We start from the raw sequence: 19,907 nt of genomic DNA, 5'->3' as shown, positions 1-19,907 counted from the left end.
ACAGAGGTAATCCTAACTATTTATTCTTCCATACTGGTAAATTTACCCAGAATTTAAAATATATTTGTAACTCCCAAATCAAGACTTACAAAAGAGAGCACTGAAAATTTTGATCCACCCAACATGTCTGTCCCAAGACTAATTCCACCAGGGGATCCTCTTCCTTGTTTCAGTTTTCATATTGTAAACAAGTGTTCTTCTACTGCCTACTGAATACCATTTTTTACACTTGGATGCTTTTTATTGGTGACTTTGCTGTTTATGATGGCCCCCATGCACAGTGCTGAGTGCTCTCTAGCATTCCAAAGCACCAGAAGACTGTGTCATGCTTAGTGACATGCTTAGTGGGAAAGTGCATGTGCTAGATGAGGTCTGCTCATGTCTGAACAGCACTGGTGGCTGGCCATGAGCACAGTGTTAACAAATACACAGTCTACATTCAACAAGACATCTTAAAATAGAGACACTAAGGAAGGCCACATGCTCATTTGCTCATTGGTTGATACAAATTTTGTCAACTTGAGCTTTTTGTTTCCAAACCCCGTATTTCTACCCAATGAGATGGCTCAGGATTCCTTAATTCCATCTCTATGGAGACTTTATTGAATGTGACTGCCAGGAACAAGAATCAATTGTATTTACTGACTTTCTTGCTATGACTATCATCTTATACGCTTACATTCTTTATGAATATACATACTCTGTAACGCATTTGCTACGGATCTTGGTATGGTGTTCATGGATGCACACCTGTACACATACTTGCACACACACATAGCAAATAACCTCTCAAGCATATTAAGTATGCTCTTTTGACTTATTTATAATGTGTATTATGTAAAATGATATTTAGTTTCATTAAATTCATATTTTAGTAATATATTTTTATTATTTAGAGTTTTGGTCAGTTGAAACTCATATTTTTTCCATTTATTTTCTCAGTGCCAGGTTAAATTGCTTGGTTTTATCCAAATTCTATTCTTTTGTTCATTATGGTTCATAAGATTTAATGATACAAAAACATTTTTACAGGCTACTTTTGATTTTTTTTTGCAACAATTTTTTTTTCCCCTGTGTGTGTTTGTGGGGAAATGTGGTGCTGGGATTAAACTCGAGGACCCTCACTTGCTAGAAAAATTTCTACCACTAAGCTATATTCTTATCTCTTTTTTATTTTTAATTCCAGGGATGCTTGACACTGATGCTTGACCACTAAGCTACATCCCTACTCCTTTTTATTTTGAGACAGTGTCTCACTAAGTTACCTAGGGTCTCTATAAATTGTTGAGGCTGACTTTGAACCTGCAATCCTCCTGTTCCTGCCTCCCAAGCTGCTGCAATTACAGGTATGTGCCACAGTGCCTGGCCCCAGTTCTTTTATTTTACTTTTGAGATTAAATCTCATTAATTTGCCTAGGCTGGCTTTGAGCTGGTGATCTTCCTGCCTCAGCACAGCCACTCCACACCAGTAGCTGGGATTACAGGTGAGTGTCACCAGGTCCAGCTTTATGAATGTTCTATAATAGTAACATGACCCATTCAAAGGTATTCCTTCTCAATTTTATAAATGAGCTAATTAAATGTTTTCAGTAGTATTTAGAACTACTCTTCTTAGTTCATGTTACAAATGTTTAATTGCTTTGTATACTCAGGACTTGCAAACCAAAAGCTATATCCCAATGATAGTTGGCAAATAGCTATAAATACACTACTCCCACTTCAATATAACTGATGAACATGGGAATTTAAAAACACAAGATATAACTTAAAAATATATGCAATTAATTTACTATGCTATACCTTATCAGATATTCTTTATAATAATATCTTCCCCTAGAATAATCCCATTTTTTGATTGTCCAGAAGAATCCTAGCAATAAATAAGTATCTACAAATAATCAGATTGAAAGACAATAGTTTTCTTCCTCATAATTGTTCAAGTATAAGCATGTTACTTAACCTGTTGTGACCTTAGTTTTCAGAAATAAAGAAGACTTGACTTTATAGTTAAACAAAATGATCTATGTTAGAAAGAAAAAAAAATATTTAGAACACATTACAAGGTTTTTATTTAATAGTGGTTCCTTTCTCTTTTTTCCTTTTAATCAGTGTTATGTTAAACTACCACAGGCATTATGGATTGCTTTTAGTTCTATTCATTCTTTAAATTTCTAAGAAAATATTTTGGGAAATGTGCAATATTGTATGACTTCATGTTGAAGACAGAATGTGAAATATTTAAAGAAAACCTATTGTGAATCTCACAAGGTTAAGAGGCAACTCAGGAATGTAGCATAGGGAAAAAAAAAACATACACACACACACACCTCAAAATGCATTCATCTTAAAGGTTAGCTGTGAAGTATTAAAGGGTGTTTCTATGTTGGCAAAAAAAAAAGAAAGAAAGAAAATTAAAAGGAAAAAAGAACTCTGTGTAATACTTCCAACGTGGTGCTAATAATTCCAGTGCTTATACAGAAATGGATTTTATACTAGAGGGGAAAAATGTACATATCTTATTTCTTAAAAGAGACATGGTCACTCCTATCCTCAGCACACAGTGAATATTATGAACCTTCTAATGGGAAGGGAAGTGGAAATGTCAACTTGTAATCTACAGACCAGGAACTGAATCCACTTGTCACCCAGTGCAGGGTACACTGCCCAAAACAGCCCTCAGACAGTTCTGTCGATGATTTTCCCCAAACTTCTTCCCAAAGTAGGCTTTTGTTCACTAACAGCAGAAATTGAGAAGCACAGGACCTACATAGCATTTATTGGAGCTATCCTTAAGAGTATCTATTTTCCTTTTTTTGATTTTATAATTGCCTTCCTTTTTTATCTTCATATTTTAAATAGTGAAATTCACCTTTTTGGCGAGGAGAGAATGAATCCTTACTCGCATGCCATCCTCGTCTAGCTGAAAGCAGGTATGACTGGGAATGTAAAGGATCTGCGCTTCAGTTTTGTGTTTTCTACGAATCCAGTATGGATCCAATTTTATACACTGTTTCTAGTTAAGCAGAAGAAGTCACGAGGCCGCGTTGAAGGTGGATCCCCAGCCAGAAAAGCTGCATACCTTACGTTACTGCCTCTTAAGAGCAAAGAGAATAGCATTTAAAACTTCAGGCATAAGCCTAAGTGAAAAGGAAAAAGCCAGAGGTGGTCTGGGAAAGAAGGGAAAACCTGGGGAAGCACTAGCGAATGTTTATACAGCCTCCTGTTGCCTGGCAAAGCCACTCTCATTTATTCTATTAGGGCTGCAAGTGACACTCTAAATGAACAGCAGAGGGCAGAAGCCTTGCAGAGCCGTGTTCAAAGTAGGTAGGTATTTCTTGAAAATAGGTTCAAAAGAATATGAAATATAATGCCAGACAGCATGAAGAACTTCTTCTATAAACTGATAGCAGTTTTCTGCAAGCCAAGCCCTGCCTCACCGACTGGCTTGCTATAGAGCCCAAATTTAAAACATTTCTGGTTGCAATAGTAAATGATAAAAATACTGCTCTAACCAAATGATGGCAACACGTAAAGAAAGCAATGAGAGAATGTAATGAGTCTGCAGACCAGCATGTTAGGCAAATCGCTGTGAGATTTATGGGGAGCAGGACAAGTTGCTCAGGCTTTCGGTTTTTAAGCCTGAAATTCTGACACTTGTTTTTATTATCATGCAAGTGCCCAGAATTGTGTAACCTGCTTTCTGCTCCTAGACCTGCAGGCTCTTCCTCATCACCCTAGCTATCCTCAGCTTACTTCCCTGACCACTGCATACAGAAAAACAATCTTGCTACCATTTCTCAGAAAACTGAGTCAGAAGATTAAATTAGATAAGATTAGGACGATGAGCAAGAAAGAGAAAGAAAGGCAAGGAATGACTGCTCTATATATATCTAGAGGTCAAAAAGCCCTCTAGATACCCTAGCAAAGACCTTGTTCACACAGACACCATGCTTCCAGGTCTTGGCCAAAAAAAAAAAACAAAAAACAAAAAACTCATTTTCCCTAAGTCTGCAGTTTTCTGGTCTCTTGCTTGCTGAGAGAGGACAGATGGGTTAGCATAGGATATGTCAGAGTCTTAGGTCTGTTGTACCATACGCCCTCCTATTTCTTCCAAAATTGACAACTCTACATTTGTAATGGATTTCCTCAGCACTTGGTTATGTATGTTTCCTTAAGAACAAAAGCAAAGATAGACCCCGGCTTCCAGTGTAGAAAGTAGCACTGGCAGATGCTTCCAGGCAAGGGCAGCACCTGAATGGCTTGAATTAAACACCCTGAAGTCAGAGAGGCCTTCCAACCATGTCAGCCTTATTCAATCAACTTGAATGTCACCTAGAGGACAACTTGGAGCAAATATGCTTCAGAGAAAGTTGGGATATGCTGAGTGTTGTTTATCAAATTGAATGCTATTCTCGTAATGAAAGCACACAAGATCCAAATGGAACTGTTACTACTCTAGTAGAAAATTCTCTCTGCCTGGGTCTCACATTCGCAAAGATCTAAGTAGACAGCAAAAAAGTGCCGGAAATGTGATAGAAAGGTAAATTCTAAACAGATTGTTTGAACTCAAGTTTCTTCACAAGCAAAGTAGAGCTAGAATTGCTGAAAACATTCATTTATCCCTGACTGTGCATCAAAGTACCAGGTAAGTACCTTACTGCATCGTCTAATTTAATTGTCACTACTGTCTCCCAAGATTCCCATTTGGACGTTATATAACGTGCTCAATGTTGGAAAGATAATAACAGATTTCAGTGTACTTTCCACACTAACCATTCCAACCACACCAATTGCTGTTCTATAAACACCTCCTTCTTCACAATATTCACATCATTGCCCTTGTCCTTAAAGCAACCCTACTCCCTCAGCCACTTAAGACTTCCTCTTCACTCACAGTCTCATTTTCACAGAAAAACTTGTGCTAGCATTAAAACATAAAGAAGAAAAACGGGATTTAATTTAGATACATTTTCCATGTATTTTGTCTAATCATTGTAAATGCTCAATATCACTTTGCACACCTTGTCCTTACCTGTCAGTCTTGGATAATACTCGAAGGACTAAAACTTTGCACTAACCAATGTTTTTAGCTAAGTGAGACACCCCCATCTCCAAGTTAGAATTGCAGAATGCATTAAAGGTCCCTGTAGAATCCTTTAATTGTCCTGCCCCAAGATGAACCATAATAGGAGGATTTCATCTCTAGGAAGATAAAAGCGAGATCTAAAAGAGGTCTAGGACTATAGCTCAGTGGTCCAGGACTTACATAGCATGTTCAAGATCCTTTATTTTAAATAAAAATAAAAGAATAAATAAATAGAAAGAAACAGACTAGAGACACATGGAGATAGGAGTTCCAAAAAAAGAGATGTAGGGAAGGATTCTCCATATGAGGCTAGAATATGTATAAAATATTGAGAATATCAGTTCAGGGACAATTAAAGCAGAAAATATTTAACGAGGAGCATGAGAGAGTCCCATGGTTTCCTTTCACTTGCTATCTCATGGCCTATATATATGAAAACATTAGAACACATCAAGAGAGCCAAGATTGTCATCCAGGTCTTTACCCTCTGCAGTATGATGGGATGTGGTCCAGCTAACCACAACCATCACATCTTATTTCCTTGTGTCAGGAGCAAATATGGCAAGTGGAGTGGGGGATGGGCACACAGCCCCATCCAGGTAGAGAAATGTTGGGTGCATAGCTGAAGAACAGTGAAGTCACTCCATTGGGTAAAAGAAAGAAAGATAATAATAGATTCCAGAGAGAAGGAAAATATCAGTACAAATTACATTGTTTTTCCATAAGGAGAAAAAAATAATGCAAAACAATTTTCCTGCACAGATCTGGAAAAGCTCAATTATAGGCCCAGTATGAAAGCACTTTGGTCCACAGTATAAACACAACCTGAGGCAGAACAAAGCACAGAATTGTAGCTGGGATTCCACTCACCAAAAGGTTGGATCTTCGATGTGCAATTCGGCTAGCTTTCTAGGCAGGCTCCACTGCAAAGCCAAGTGAGGAAGCGAGCCCCAGACTGCTTAGGCAGTAAAAAACTGGACACAACTGCCAAAATGAAGAAGAAAATTAGGTTAGATGCAAATGAACACAAAACAGCAAACAAACAAACAGAAAACACAAATGCCATCTATCTTCAAAATGTAGGAATGTTGAAATCAGAAACTAAATGAACCTTATTATACACCTTGGGTATCTTTCAACAGAGGAATACAAAGTCTGGTATAAAATATATTAATCAGTTCAGTTGCTTTGAAGCTGTCATACCATTAATATCAGGGTACAAAATGACCACCATGGTATTATAGTTTATATATTTGCTATTCCTCAAAGTTGATGCTGTGTATAATATCCTGAGAGGCATGCTGTTAGAATGAGGTAACGATCATATGCATTCCTAGTAATATTCAGGTTTACGTTCAGGCTTCATATATATGAAAGATTTATTTCATCTTAAAATTTAGTCTGGCTCTGAACGTCGTGGCACACACTCCCAGCAACTTGGGAGGCTGAGGTAGGAGGATCACAAGTTCGAGGCTAGCTTCAACAACTTAGCAAGTCTCTGTCTCAAAATTTTTAAAAAATGAGAAGAACTAGGGATGTAGTTCTGTGATAGAACAACCATGGGTTCCATCCCCAATACAAAAAAAAAAAAAAAAGTTACAATTTGACAAACAGTTTGGCCACTACTTCAATGACTTTTAAATTCAAATGTTTGCTAGTGAATACCATTATCAATAGTATGTAGGAACATAATATAAAAAAGAAAGGTCTTAATGACCTCAAGTTGGTCCAAAAAAAAAAAAAAAAACTAAAATTTTCTTCATCTAAACATGGGCATATACATGAGCCTGTTGCATGAAAAGATGGAATATATAAATCCACCAAAAGTACTTTGTACAGTGCCTGCCACATAGTACTTGTTCAGTACAAGTCACCCATTATTGTCACCCTCACAGCCACTACTCCAAAGCCACATGTCTAAAATTTCATCAAGAAATTTTGGATTCATCTTGTAATAAGTGACTTTTTTGAAAAATGCAACCTCCCCCAAACACACACACATACACACACACTCAGCCTAAAAGAGGTTACATATTCAACTAGTTCTACACTAAGACATCTATGGCTCTCTAGGTCCCCTCATCCTCTGATGAATGGAACTGGAATAATTGGTCAGTGAAAAGGTAACCTCTTAAACACAGCAGAGGGGTGGTGTTGATATTGAATGAAAAAGAAGGAATGACTTTTAAAAATAAATGGCTCTGCTTTCCCAGGTTAGTGCAGGTCATTCCCATCTTGGGCATCAAGGGTATACTTCATATGTAATACGAGGAGCCCCTCCCCGCTCAGCATGTCCCCAGACTGGATATAAGATCCTCCCGAGAGCTTGAGAACTGCCAGCTCAGCTGAGCCCATCTCAAGTCCCATACACAGCCACACTGCAGGCCACATTCCTAGAGACACTCCATATGAGGTCAAGCAGTGTGTTTAGACCAGTGGCTATATCCTCCCTGACCACCTTGCCCTCTGCAAAGACTCCTGACACTCTGGAATACAATTTTTGAGTGTAAACATGCTGGTCTTGCAGATACAAAGCTTGCTACCATGAAGTGGAGAGTATGGAAGGCAGTTCTTCAGTTGGGGTTTGAATTGTGAGTCTGTCACTCACAAGCACAACACTGTCCAAGGTTACTGAGACCCACTGAACCTCAGTTTTTTAATCTGTAAAATGGGACTAAAATATCTTCCACACAAAATTGAGTAATATTGAAAGTCAATGCTTCTGCCACACCTGGGGACACAACCAACGTTAATCACCACAATGGCCTTCCTTGTTAAGTCACCTTCCTTCTTATAGTATCTTGATTCAGTAGCTGTAAGTATACAGTTGTCTAATCAAGACTATGTATCTTTAAAAGAGTGACGAGTGATGAGACTAGGAAGAATTACAGACCTTGTATAAATGTGCTTTGTTTTTGTTTTGTTATTTTGGGGATTCTCAAGTTGGCAATCCGAGCCCAGCAAAGCAGTGTGGCTCTTTGATTCCCTTCTTAGAAACTCTGCAGTCTTTATCATTGTTATATCACACAACTTTAGCACTTAATTATATCCTACCTCGGAATAATTAGGTGTCCTTATAATCATGTCTGTTTACTCATTTGTGAAGCTCTGATCCTTTAATCTCTCCTGAATATTAGTTTTTAATTCTATTAAGAGCCACAATTTAACAATTTTATTACTAAGTAACATTGTAAGAATATTTTCCAGAAGATTCACCAATGGGTGAAATCAAAAATTACTTTGATAATTAAAAGAAGTATAAAATCATAACATTTCACCTGGAAGGGGGAAGCTGTGCAGCCCTAGGTGTCTCTGCCCCTCGACTGAGACTGCCTCAGAAAGCATGCGGTGGGGTCAGATGCGCCTCCCAGTGAATCAACAATTTTGTTCTGAAGATAAGCTACAAACTCTCTGGAATAACAGGAGTCTATGTAATAAGACCACTGACAATTTTAGGCAATAGAGCAATGTTCCTTGCTTTGTTGTTTCATATAATATTAATTGTGAATTTAAAGACCTGCTGTTAGAATGCAAAACAAAAACAGGCACGGCCAGTGTACACATGGTCCACTGGGTATGGTGGACTGAAGAAATGAGCAAACCCCACAGTTCAATGCCTGCTTGAACCCTCAGCAGAAACCCTCCCTAGCCGTGTGATGCTAGAAAAATTATAACCCTCTGCATTTCCCAGACTCCTGGGTAAGAGGGATAATAACAGAATCTAACTCATAGGATTGCTCTAAAGATCATACAGGTAATACACGCATAAAATAAGACTGGCATAAAATTATTATTTATTTATTATTATTAGATAAATAGAATTATATAAAAATTCACTGATTTCTAAACTTTCAAATGCACCCCAAATTTTGTTATAGGCATTATGAATATTCCTCAAGCTAGTAACTGAGAAATATTTTTAGATCAGTGTATTTCTGTCATCAAATATTCAATAACAAATGGCACATTCTTTAAGATAATACGTTTACTGAATTTTGTTATTGGGACCTATCTATGTTAAGATCTGTCAGATAAAGCTAAAATTAACTAAAATTCAGTGCCTTATTCATTAAATGATTATAAAATAATATAATTAAGTAAACCCAAACTTCATAGCATTTTTTTCTAAAATACAAATTTCTTTTACAGTTTACACACAGAATTTTATATAACTGCAATGTGATATGACCTAGATTTTGGGAATTATTTTTGAATATTTTCTTGTAGTATCATCGTGAAGAAAACCTAAATGCTTCAGTTGAAACAAGAGTGCAAGTCATTCAAAAGCACAAGTTAATAATAAACACTGCTTACATTTTGTTGAGAATCTTCCTAACCATCTCCATAAATAAACTCATCTGGTATAGATAAAAAATTGTACATAAAGGAGACAATATCCTTCACTGACTTTATTACAAAATATTTTTTCTAATAAAATGTATTTTATAGATTGCTGATGGCAGCCAATGTGGACACACTTAGGATTCAAATAAATTATTTTAACTTTCCATTTAACATTTGTAGGAAGTTTGAAATATTTAAATATCCTATTTAAAAGTTTTATAAAATAAGCAATTTAAAATAATTAAAAATTATTTACACTTGGGGAATAATTTAGGGAATGCCTTGATTTTTATCTTTTAGATAGATTTTCTCCACCATTAAACATAAAAATCAAAAAAAAAAAAAAAAAACAAAGCAAACTGCAGACTGTATGTTACACAAATGCCACAAATGGAAGTGATCAAGAAAAGCCTATAAAAAGCCACACAATAGGAATAAAACTTGCAAGATGTTGTTATCTTCATTCAAACTACCAGTTTCCTTAATGGAAATTAAGTTTATAGGCTTAAGAGAAATATTAACAATTTCCCCTTCAGATATGAAGAGAATAATATTACAATGTGAGGAATGGGAGATTAGTAAATGCAAATTAATTGACTTCTTTCGAATGAATAAAAATAAAGATTTCACAGACAGAAAAATATGAGCCTATCAGTTTCATTCCACACACAGAGGAAAATGAAATGGCAAGTTCAAATGAATGAATTTCATAACATTCAAGCCAGTTTGCATTTGACTATTCATATAACGGTTTAGGAACTTCAGCCTTATTCAAAAATAGAATATTCTAAGTTGAAATTACAGATTTCTCTGTTACTTAATAAGGAAATTTTATCCTGAGAAATTTAGACTTGCTGCAGCTTTATACCACAGAAAATTATCATTTGGTCTGGGTATACTAAAACTAGTCAATGAAGATATTCACTCATTTTTTTCCTTTTTTTTTTTTTTTTGGAGAAATACTTCGTTGAGTGGTGATTGTGTACTAGATTCCATTCAAGCTCTGGGAACACAAAACAGCAAACAAACACAGCCTATGCTGTGAAATGCGCCAACCATCTGCCATATGCAGCTATTGAAATGTGGCTAGTTTTCAATGATGTGCGATGTAAGGGTGGAACACATACCTTGCTTCACAGATTCAGTATAAAAAATGTAAAGTATATCAACAACATGTTTATTTTGGTTGCACATTGAAAAGTACAGTTTGCTATATTAGGTCAAAAATATATATAGTAAGACAATTTCCCAGTTTTCCTTTCACTATTTTAATGGGTCTATTTGATATTTTTCAGTAACACATGTTGCTTACTTGCAGACAGCCCTCCCCCAGAAAATACTGGTGGTATACAAAGAACACAGGCCTGTGTATTCATGGAGTTGGCCTGCTTATGGCCAGATGCTAATGCTGCTTAAGGACATGTGTCAGATGCTACGGATGGAGCATTAAAGTAAGAGACGTGAGCCAACCCCTGAAACTTTGCCATGTAGTAGTATGCATCAAAAGTCACTAAAATGATGATGCTATTAAATATAGATAACTGAAAATATAACATGGTTTCATGCAAAGATAATTTAATTCCTCCTTTAAAATTATGGTTTTGTACATTGCAACTCACTTCCTCTATCATGCGAAGCATGTGGCCAGTGCACACTGGTCTTGTGAATGTGGTCCTCAGGTTCCAGGGAGAAAGGCAGATTTCATATTGTATTTGCTTTTAGTGGCAAATTTGTATAGTAGAGCAAGAGAGTGTCCTCATTATAAATGCTGTTTGAAATGTGCTCATATCCCCAAGCTAGCTAAGCTGGATCTTAGGAGGAGAGAATTAAGAGAATACATTTCAAAACATCCAGAAGCCCCTGAAGCCACCTTCAGGATCCGAAGGCCCACTGTGGTTCTGACAAATAGATTAGAGAACTATCAAATATGTGTCAGAGATTAATGAGCAGAGGATGACATTTGGTGGTCCTGACCAACTTCACAAAGAAATGATGGCCATCCAAACAGCAGTGACAAGGTTTGCTTAGAAGAGGTTTAAAATGGCATGAACCAGATTTTTAAATATGTTTTATTCTCTCTAAAAATCACTTCTGTCCAAGGAAGACTTTTATTCTTGCTATATGGAATCTTGGAATCATGGAATTTTCACTTCTTAAGATAACATTTCAATTAATTTAATTCATCCTCTTCTTCATCCAGAGATTTCCACAATAATCTGTCAAATGCTGGCATGGTTTTGCTTAGAATACATAGCTTCTATCATAAAGATGCACCCAACCAATCCAAACACAATCATATTTACGACATTCAAATGCAGGGTATGTGATTCAAAGCTTATGTTCAAAGGCTTGAGGAAAAGGGAAAAAAATCTACAGAAGTTTAAAAAGATACTCTATGTAATACCAATTCATTAAGCAATTTTGAAAGGGTCAAATCCTATTTTGCTTAAGGGTTATCTGATACAGAAATTACCAGAGTTATATCAAATATGCACTCTCTTCCTGCTCATTTTCTGAGTGAATAAATATGAGACCAATTTTATACAGAATCACTTCAACTTGAACTAATAATTGTGTATTGCATGCCTAGAATAATGTTTGTTTCAGAAGGATACATATAAAAAGGAATGCAGAAGAAAACATCAAATCAGTCACTAATTATAATTAATTCAAAGATAGTTGAGGTTCATTTACTTTTGCTAAAGTATATAAAATAGTACTCATATGGAAGCCTAAAGTGCAATCAATTGAGTACTAGATTATATAAGGATCATTTTTATTTACTGAGTAAATTTAGGATTCAAAATACCATTTTTGGTGACAAGTTGGAATAAACAATTTTGTAAGACTCTTCAGAAACTGTGGACCTTTTGTTGTTATTTAATTTGAAAGAAGTACACGGTTCTTTTTTAAAAAAATGTGAAATCATTAAGAAAAATAAACTTGCTGAAAGACGTTGCTTGGGATTTGATTTGCATTGGAACATACTGGGACATGTGTTATTGAAATATATAAGGAGATTTATAAATTTATCATCATCTCTTTTTAAATGTGGACAGATGGGGAACTAACCAATATAAGAAGAATGTTTTTTCAATGATGAAGAGTCTGACCTTTGTGCATGGAGGCCTCAGACTATTGCTTTGATTTATAAGATAGTAATTACAACACTTAACCTCTATTCACAGCAAACTATTTAAATGTTCATCTGATCCTTTCAAATATCACCCACAACATCCCTCAAAGAGTTTTGTGTTCTTCTTGTATTCGTTCACTGATATGGAAACAAATGAGCCCCTTCCCTGAATTCCTACATCCTGCATTCCTACCATTTAGGGGAAATTACTGGAATAAGAGAGTGAAAAGTGATCAAGTGAACTGACCATCTAAAATTGTACATCAACAAATAATCACCCTTGGGGAGAGCATGGTGAGAAATACAGAATGACCACGAACATAGAATGATCACTGCCTTCCACAGAAGCTATAAAACTATAAAAGAAAATAAAAGTACAACTTCACTTTGTAAGTAATTTGGTTTTCAAACACACAAATCCTGAGGAGTGCTGAAATATAATAAATTTTACTGAAAGCACTAAGTAGAGAATTTTTCACACCAATTTTAAAATATAACTGTGGTAGTAATCCAGTTCATGTACAAAAACTTTTGAAGCACCTTTCAATTGGCTTCATCAGCATTCAGTTTGAAATGAGCAATTTACAAATAACCATAATTGATTTCTATCTGTGCCTCAACAGAAACTCCCAGTGGACTTTTATTTATCGACACGTTATTAGCTATCACCATATTTTACTTGTAGTTGGCAGGGAAAAAAATGAAATTGTATCTCTTTAAAAATTAACTCATATTTCTCCCCCCATTCTAACCTCATACACCCATTTGTTTGTGCATACACACACTCACACAAACACACACATATACACACATTGTCTCTCCATACATATGTACACACCAACTAAATACAGACCATAGTACTGGAAGGAATTTACTCTATGTTGAATATTTCAGAGGAATAGAGTGGAGAAGGGGGTAGAGAAATGTAGAAATGACATGTGTTTGCAATATTTTGAACATTCAAGATCCCATATACCAAATGTCATATAGATATAATTATACTTTGGGATTTTTTTTAAAGTACAACTATTAAACAAACCAGGCTGTTAGAATATTAAAATAAAATAAAAGGTTATGTTCTAAATTTTTAAATACAAAGCATGTGTATTTTAATCACATTGCTATGAGATCTAATGGCATCAATAAAAATTAGGAAAACACATTCAAAATCAATTTCAGAGTTAAAAATCCTCATGGAGTAAGGTGCTAGAAGAAATAATGTGATTTTTTTTTTAAAAGGAGAAATAAAAATGACCCAATTATTTACTGTGTTATTCTCACCAACATGAACTGTACCCTTTAAAGCATAAATTCTCCATTAGGAATAAATTTAACCACACTTGAAACAAGAAATCAGCATGATTACTATATTAAAAAAATTTTCCAGAAAATCATTATATTAAGCAGCAAACAAATGCCTTCATCCCTTTCACTACCCTCCCTCTAATTAATTAACAGATTGGCACAGTCTAAGAACTAAATTTATTTTCAATTAAAATAAGAAGCCCATATGTCATGATAATTTTTGTTACTATTTCTAATGTGCAAAACAAAGGTTTGCTTTTAGCATTGAACATAGTAATCACAACAAATCCTTTAATTTTCAATAACTGTAAGGATACTTCAAGAGTTGTTCTCCTAGCAAGGTACTACCTCAATAGTTAATCCTATTAAGAACTGAGCCATGTACTGCAACTAAATCCGCCTGGGAATTTAGGAATCAGAGGCTTATGCACACTCAGAAGGCAGTGACTTTTATAAAGGGCTCTATTATATGAGGGACAAAAGAATACCACTTGTGTACTTAAATATCATCTGCTTTTCCTTCCAAAATACTCCATTTTTAAGTAAAGATATGTGATTTAAATGTATTTAGAATTTAGCTTTTGGCACGGCTCTCCTTTCTGGTAGAAGTGCCATCTGCGGGCCCCATGGCTCACTCGTAATGATATGCTTACAAGCTGCTTCCCCTTTCTGCACAATGTACCCTTTCACTTTAACATACATTTTCCATAAATTTTTGAATAACAAATTGGGCTGTGGAAGTTTGTTGAAACGGGACAGGAGAAATGCCTGTAGGCTAGAAAATGACGACTTTGCTAAAGGAATTGGTGTAGGAGGAAAATATCCACTCCCCTGCCCAAGCTCCCTGCCACCACAGCCCCCAGTCCACCCAGCCTGAGCTGTGATCCTTTAAAAGTGCAGAGGAACCTTCTCCCTGGATAGGTTAGGTCTGTACACTAACTTGGGCAAAGAGCCCACATGCCTGCCATCCATTACACCTGCTGGGTGACAAACAGACGAGAGTCACCAAGCAGCCTCCCAACATTTGATCTCCTGATATTGCCAGATGTCCTCCACTTACAGTCAAACATAACCACAGTCATTAATATAGCTCACCAGGCTGGCGTTTAATCGAGGGAAAATGTTGAAATCTAAAACCCGAACTACCCAAAGCTTTTGATGTGTGAACTTGTAAGCTAGTAAATATGTTTCAATTTGTATAACATTCTGTTTCAGAGAACTTATTTCATTGTCATGATGGGAACTGGTACAAGCAGGCAGATTGTACACGTTTCAAGAAGGAAGACCTGTAGTGTGAAGCATTTGGCTTCTGAATTTTGAATTTAAGCAACAGAATTTACCTTCACTGTATCTGTTATATGCACAAACACAATAGAATTGTCTGGACTGTGAGCTTTAATTCAAATACACCACTTAACTGAAAGGTAAGTAAGCAAAAAAAAAAAAAAAAAAACTAAAGTCAAAGGAAGATTTAGACAGAAAAAAATCTAGGTGCCCTTCTATTCACTTCCTCCCTGTTTCAACAGACTCATTAAATTATCTACTGATAAGATTTGATGAGGAAATTCAAAACAATCAGATGCCCAGGTACATTTCAGATCTACCAAATAAGAGCCTCCAAAGGTGAGCTCTAGGAATTTTAAAAGTTCCTGTTTAAGGCTTTTGAATATAGTCTTAGATCTTTAACTTGGCACTCCTGGAACTGCTCATGATAACACAACTTAACAGTTTGACTTTATTCTTTTCTATTTTGGAAATGTTTACTGTGTCTGGCTCTGGGCTCTTAGTATGCACCGTCTACAAGACAAAGGCTTATCTCTGGAGAGTCAATACGTGGCTCTAGTGACAGTCATGGGATACCTAATCTTATGAGACAGAAATTATTCTTATATAAAAGGTAAAAGATGAAAAAGAGACTTGAAATACTTTCTAGAAACTTAGGACATGGGAAATTTCTGGAAGCTTTGAGAATGAAAAAAAAAATCACTAGAACTACCACAAATACTCTCAACATCTATGTGTTAGAGGGACTCTGACTTTTTCAAGAGAATAAGGTTGACATTAAGCATTAAGGAGGAAGCCAGAAGGATTGCAGCCCCTTTCAGCATCCATTCAGTATTAAACTTCTTTCCATTTAGCTCTCCCTCCATCTGGCTTCCTCTCTCTCTGGATTGAATAGATTTTCTCTTCAGAGAGGTTTTCACTGATGAGCTCCAGGGGTCCCCAGTTATTTTTGCTTGATAGTTCTATTTGTTTCCTTGAACTTATTGCTCTTCTTCTTCTTTTTTAAACATCTCTTCTCTGTCTCCTTGTAACAGAGCTGAGGCCTTCCTGCCTTGCTCAGTTGTCCCCAGGGGCCCAGAGCACCACCAGGCAAGGAGCAGTTATCTAAGAGATGACTGAATGAATAAATTAATGAATCAAGAATAGTTATATCAGTTGAGCATCCCTCATCTGAAAATCTGGACTCCAAAATGCACTGAAATTCAAGTTGTGCTATGATACCATATGAGGAAAATTCCACAGTGTGAAACTTGTTTTCATTCACAAAATTATTAAAAATATTATATAAAATCTCCTTCAGGCTCTGCATACAAGATATCTATGTAACATACATGAATTTTATGTTTAGATTTGAGTCCCATCCCCAAGCCATCACATATAATATGAATATATGAAAATCAAAATCAAAATTCAAAACAATTCTAATCCTGAGGTAAGGTAAGGGATTCTCAACCTGTGCTTGGCATTCTTTGATTCCTTCCGTTACCAGACTTGGTTTTGTTTTTCAATACATTTTCCTGGACATATAGCTTTAGTAAATTTTTACTTTGAGATCTTCCCTGATTCTGATTCTTTTTTGTTTCTCTTTGGCCCATCTACCATGTAGCTTTTATCTACTGGGGAAACTTGTTCTTGAGCCCAAACGAATAGCAATTCACTTTTACCTGAATCTAATATGCTCTCAAACCACCTCTCACTAGAATTTTTAGAATGTCCACATTAGCCTTCTGATGGGACAGAAATCCAAATCACATTCAAATCTTACACTCCATACTAACAATGAACAACAACAACAAATTCCCTCAAAGAGAAAAATACTGGAGGGATTTCTCTTAGGTCAAGGCAGTAGAGGAGAAACTCAGACCATCAGTTCATAGAATATGAGGAATTAAACATTGAAATCACTGCTTTATGGCTTTTGGTAACTGTGGCCCATATTAAATCAGGCTTAAAAATACTAAGTGCTATTAAGCCACTTTTATTTTAGCTTTTTCTCCAGCTCCTCAGCCCATCCCTGCAACTTCATAGCACCTACTAATGGAAAGTGAGCTCAGATTCTATTGACAGTTTCATGACAAGCCATACTTCACCTTCCATTGTCCAGTCTTCTTAGCTGTTCATTATCTTGACTGCTGTGCCTACGAGATAATGATACACTCTGCTTCTACCCCTGACTGTAACACATTTTTGCTCCAGGGTTCCTTTTAATTGAAACACACTCTCTGTGTTACTGTTTTCGGTGTAAAATGTAAACACATTTAACACAAGAATTCAGTTCATATTTGCTTCACCAATAGGAAGTATCTAAAAAAGTCACCTGCCTCCAGAAGAATGATTGAAGGATTTTTTTTTGAGACAATATTTTTTTTATTCTTTTCTTTCATTCCCTTTTGTTGCTTCTGTGGATGTGATAATCAATTGCCTCTGTGAGAAAAAAAAAAAAAAAAAAACTATGATGGGCATCCCTACTATTTCTCTGAGGGTCCCAAATCAATTCAAAAAATATTGAATCATGTTTCACCAATTTTGGCACATAGAATTGACCAAAAGTGTTTTTACTATAAGAAGGGGGCCTAATGAATTGTCTCTGTTAAACAAGTCTATTGGAAATTGCATTAAGTAGTCAGTCATCAATTGACTAGAATAGGATTGCCCTGTTTCAGGGGCAGTTTCAGGGCCAAAACACTGCCCATGCTCAGCAGATATTCTCAGAAACTGAGCTCTCATTGGAAAACTGAATTCTTTTCTCCAAAAACATGTTTTTTAAGAATGCATGTACAAGATATATTAGGACTTACTTGGGAAGGGGGAGCTGGAAGGAAGAGAATTTACTGTCTCTTACAGGTTAATAGGCATTAACTAGGATCAAGGCTCTGTGTATGTGATTATATGTGCACACACATGAATGTTGTGCTTAGGGAGATTAACCATTCACTTTTAGAAGTAAAGTTTTCTTAAATATTAATTGATGAAGAATCAGTTAGAAATAATTTAATATTTCAGAGCACTGGGACCTCTCTTAGAGAGTCTAATTCAAAAAGTCTGGGTTAGGGTCCACACATCTCAGTTTTAAACAAGAAACAACAGGTGATTCTACTACAGTTGGTCTATAACCACCATATCCAATATGGCAGCCATTGAGCATTAAGAACATGGCTAGTCTACACTGAGGAGAAGACAATGTTGAAAACACACAGGATATAAAAGACTCTCTCTCTCTCTCTCTCTCTCTCTCTCTCTCTCTATATATATATATATATATATATATATATATATATATCATGAAAATATAACATATCATTCTAATCATTGTCATATTGGTTAAATGCTGAAATGATAACATTTTAGATATTATGGGTTTAATAAAAGGATTTTTAAAATTAATTTCACATATTTCTTTTTATTTTTCAAACATGGCTACTAGAAAATTTAAATATGTATATATGCCTCACATTTGAACTTCTAATGGACATTATATCTTTACCTGAAATAATTTTTCTGTTGTATGGCATTAATAAGTGCCCATTCAAGGACAAGGGTAGTAAATAATGCTTAACCATGATAGTGGGACCAAATATGTATGATCAAGTTCGTAGTAAGATATGCTTACAAGCCTCCACAAATATCTAACAAAGATATATACATTGATGAAAATGCCACATGCATACATTTCTACATAATTTTGGTTTTAATTTATAAAAAGTCCCAGGTGTGGCCAGTTCTCAACTTCAACTCTGAAATTGAGTTTGTATGTGTGGACATGGGTTATGCTCTTCACTACAGAGCATGCTTTTCCATGCAGTGAAGGTCACCTACAGGGGAGTAAAAATACTCAGAATGGAAACTGGTAAGTATTATCAACTATAGTTTTAACTAGTGTAAGCTATACGATGGCATCAACAGGTATACCCTGGAATGTTTACCATGCTTGTAAACATTCTCTCTACTGGCTAATGTACTAAGAATTCCAAAGAGCTGATGTATACTGGAGCTTCCAACATCAATGCATTAGGAATTTTTTATACTCCATTATTAGTCTACTATGCTGGGGTTTGTACATTTATTTTCACACTACTCTGTTTTAATGATGGTGAGGGAATTCCAGTCTTGATGTTCCTGACCCATAGGCTACACATTCATATTTAGATGAAGAGATAAATCAGATATCTACTAATTTTCTTAGTTCACAATATTCAGAGTGGCTGAGTGAAATTTTCGTGGTGCCCCTAGGGAAATAGAAGTATCTAACTGTTTCATTCATTAAGCAGTTAGGTACAAACAACCAATATTAGTAATGTGGGAAGGTGTCCCTGTCATTCCCTTGAATATTTAATATGTCTTACAGATCCCAAGTATGTTTGTTAAACTCACCCATTCTCCCCAAGGCCATTTGAGAAGAGTAATACTTGTTTTAAATGGTCAAGAAATCAAAGCAAAACTGAGTACTCTCTATAGGACAGAACATACCCAATGTCAATAGTTACTTAAATCTGGTTTTTAACACATTTTAATTATTCCAGTTTATAAAAGTCAGCATTCTATTGCACCCTTGGTCAACTATCCTAAAGCTCATATTTAGTATTAAGCATGAGTCAATCAGCTGGTCAATCAACAAAGTATTTATCAAGTGCCTGTTATAGCTCCTGTTATAGGTGATTCTACTACAGTTGGTCTATAACCACCGTATCTAGTCTGAAACAGCTTTGATCCTGTGATTCATCTACTGATATTTCTTAATTTCATGTTTTCCAC

The 19,907-nt window shown here is 35.8% G+C and overlaps 1 protein-coding gene across 10 annotated transcripts in view; it reads right to left on the bottom strand.

Annotated features, from left to right (window-relative positions):
• Window positions 1-19,907, bottom strand: part of Tenm2 (teneurin transmembrane protein 2) — a 1,244,871-nt gene that overhangs the window by 1,072,493 nt on the left and 152,471 nt on the right. For all 10 annotated transcript variants that reach the window (XM_058571810.1, XM_058571809.1, XM_058571811.1 and 7 more), the window contains exon 2: window positions 5,957-6,070. The gene's annotated coding sequence lies outside the window, so the exon portion shown is untranslated. The remainder of the gene's footprint in view (window positions 1-5,956; window positions 6,071-19,907) is intronic.

Source organism: Marmota monax, unplaced genomic scaffold (genome assembly GCF_021218885.2).
Source record: "Marmota monax isolate L192 unplaced genomic scaffold, Marmota_monax_Labrador192_F-V1.1 WCK01_AAM20220418_F8-fsc00084, whole genome shotgun sequence".
NCBI lineage: Eukaryota > Metazoa > Chordata > Mammalia > Rodentia > Sciuridae > Marmota > Marmota monax.
This window is presented reverse-complemented; position numbering and strand designations above follow the sequence as displayed.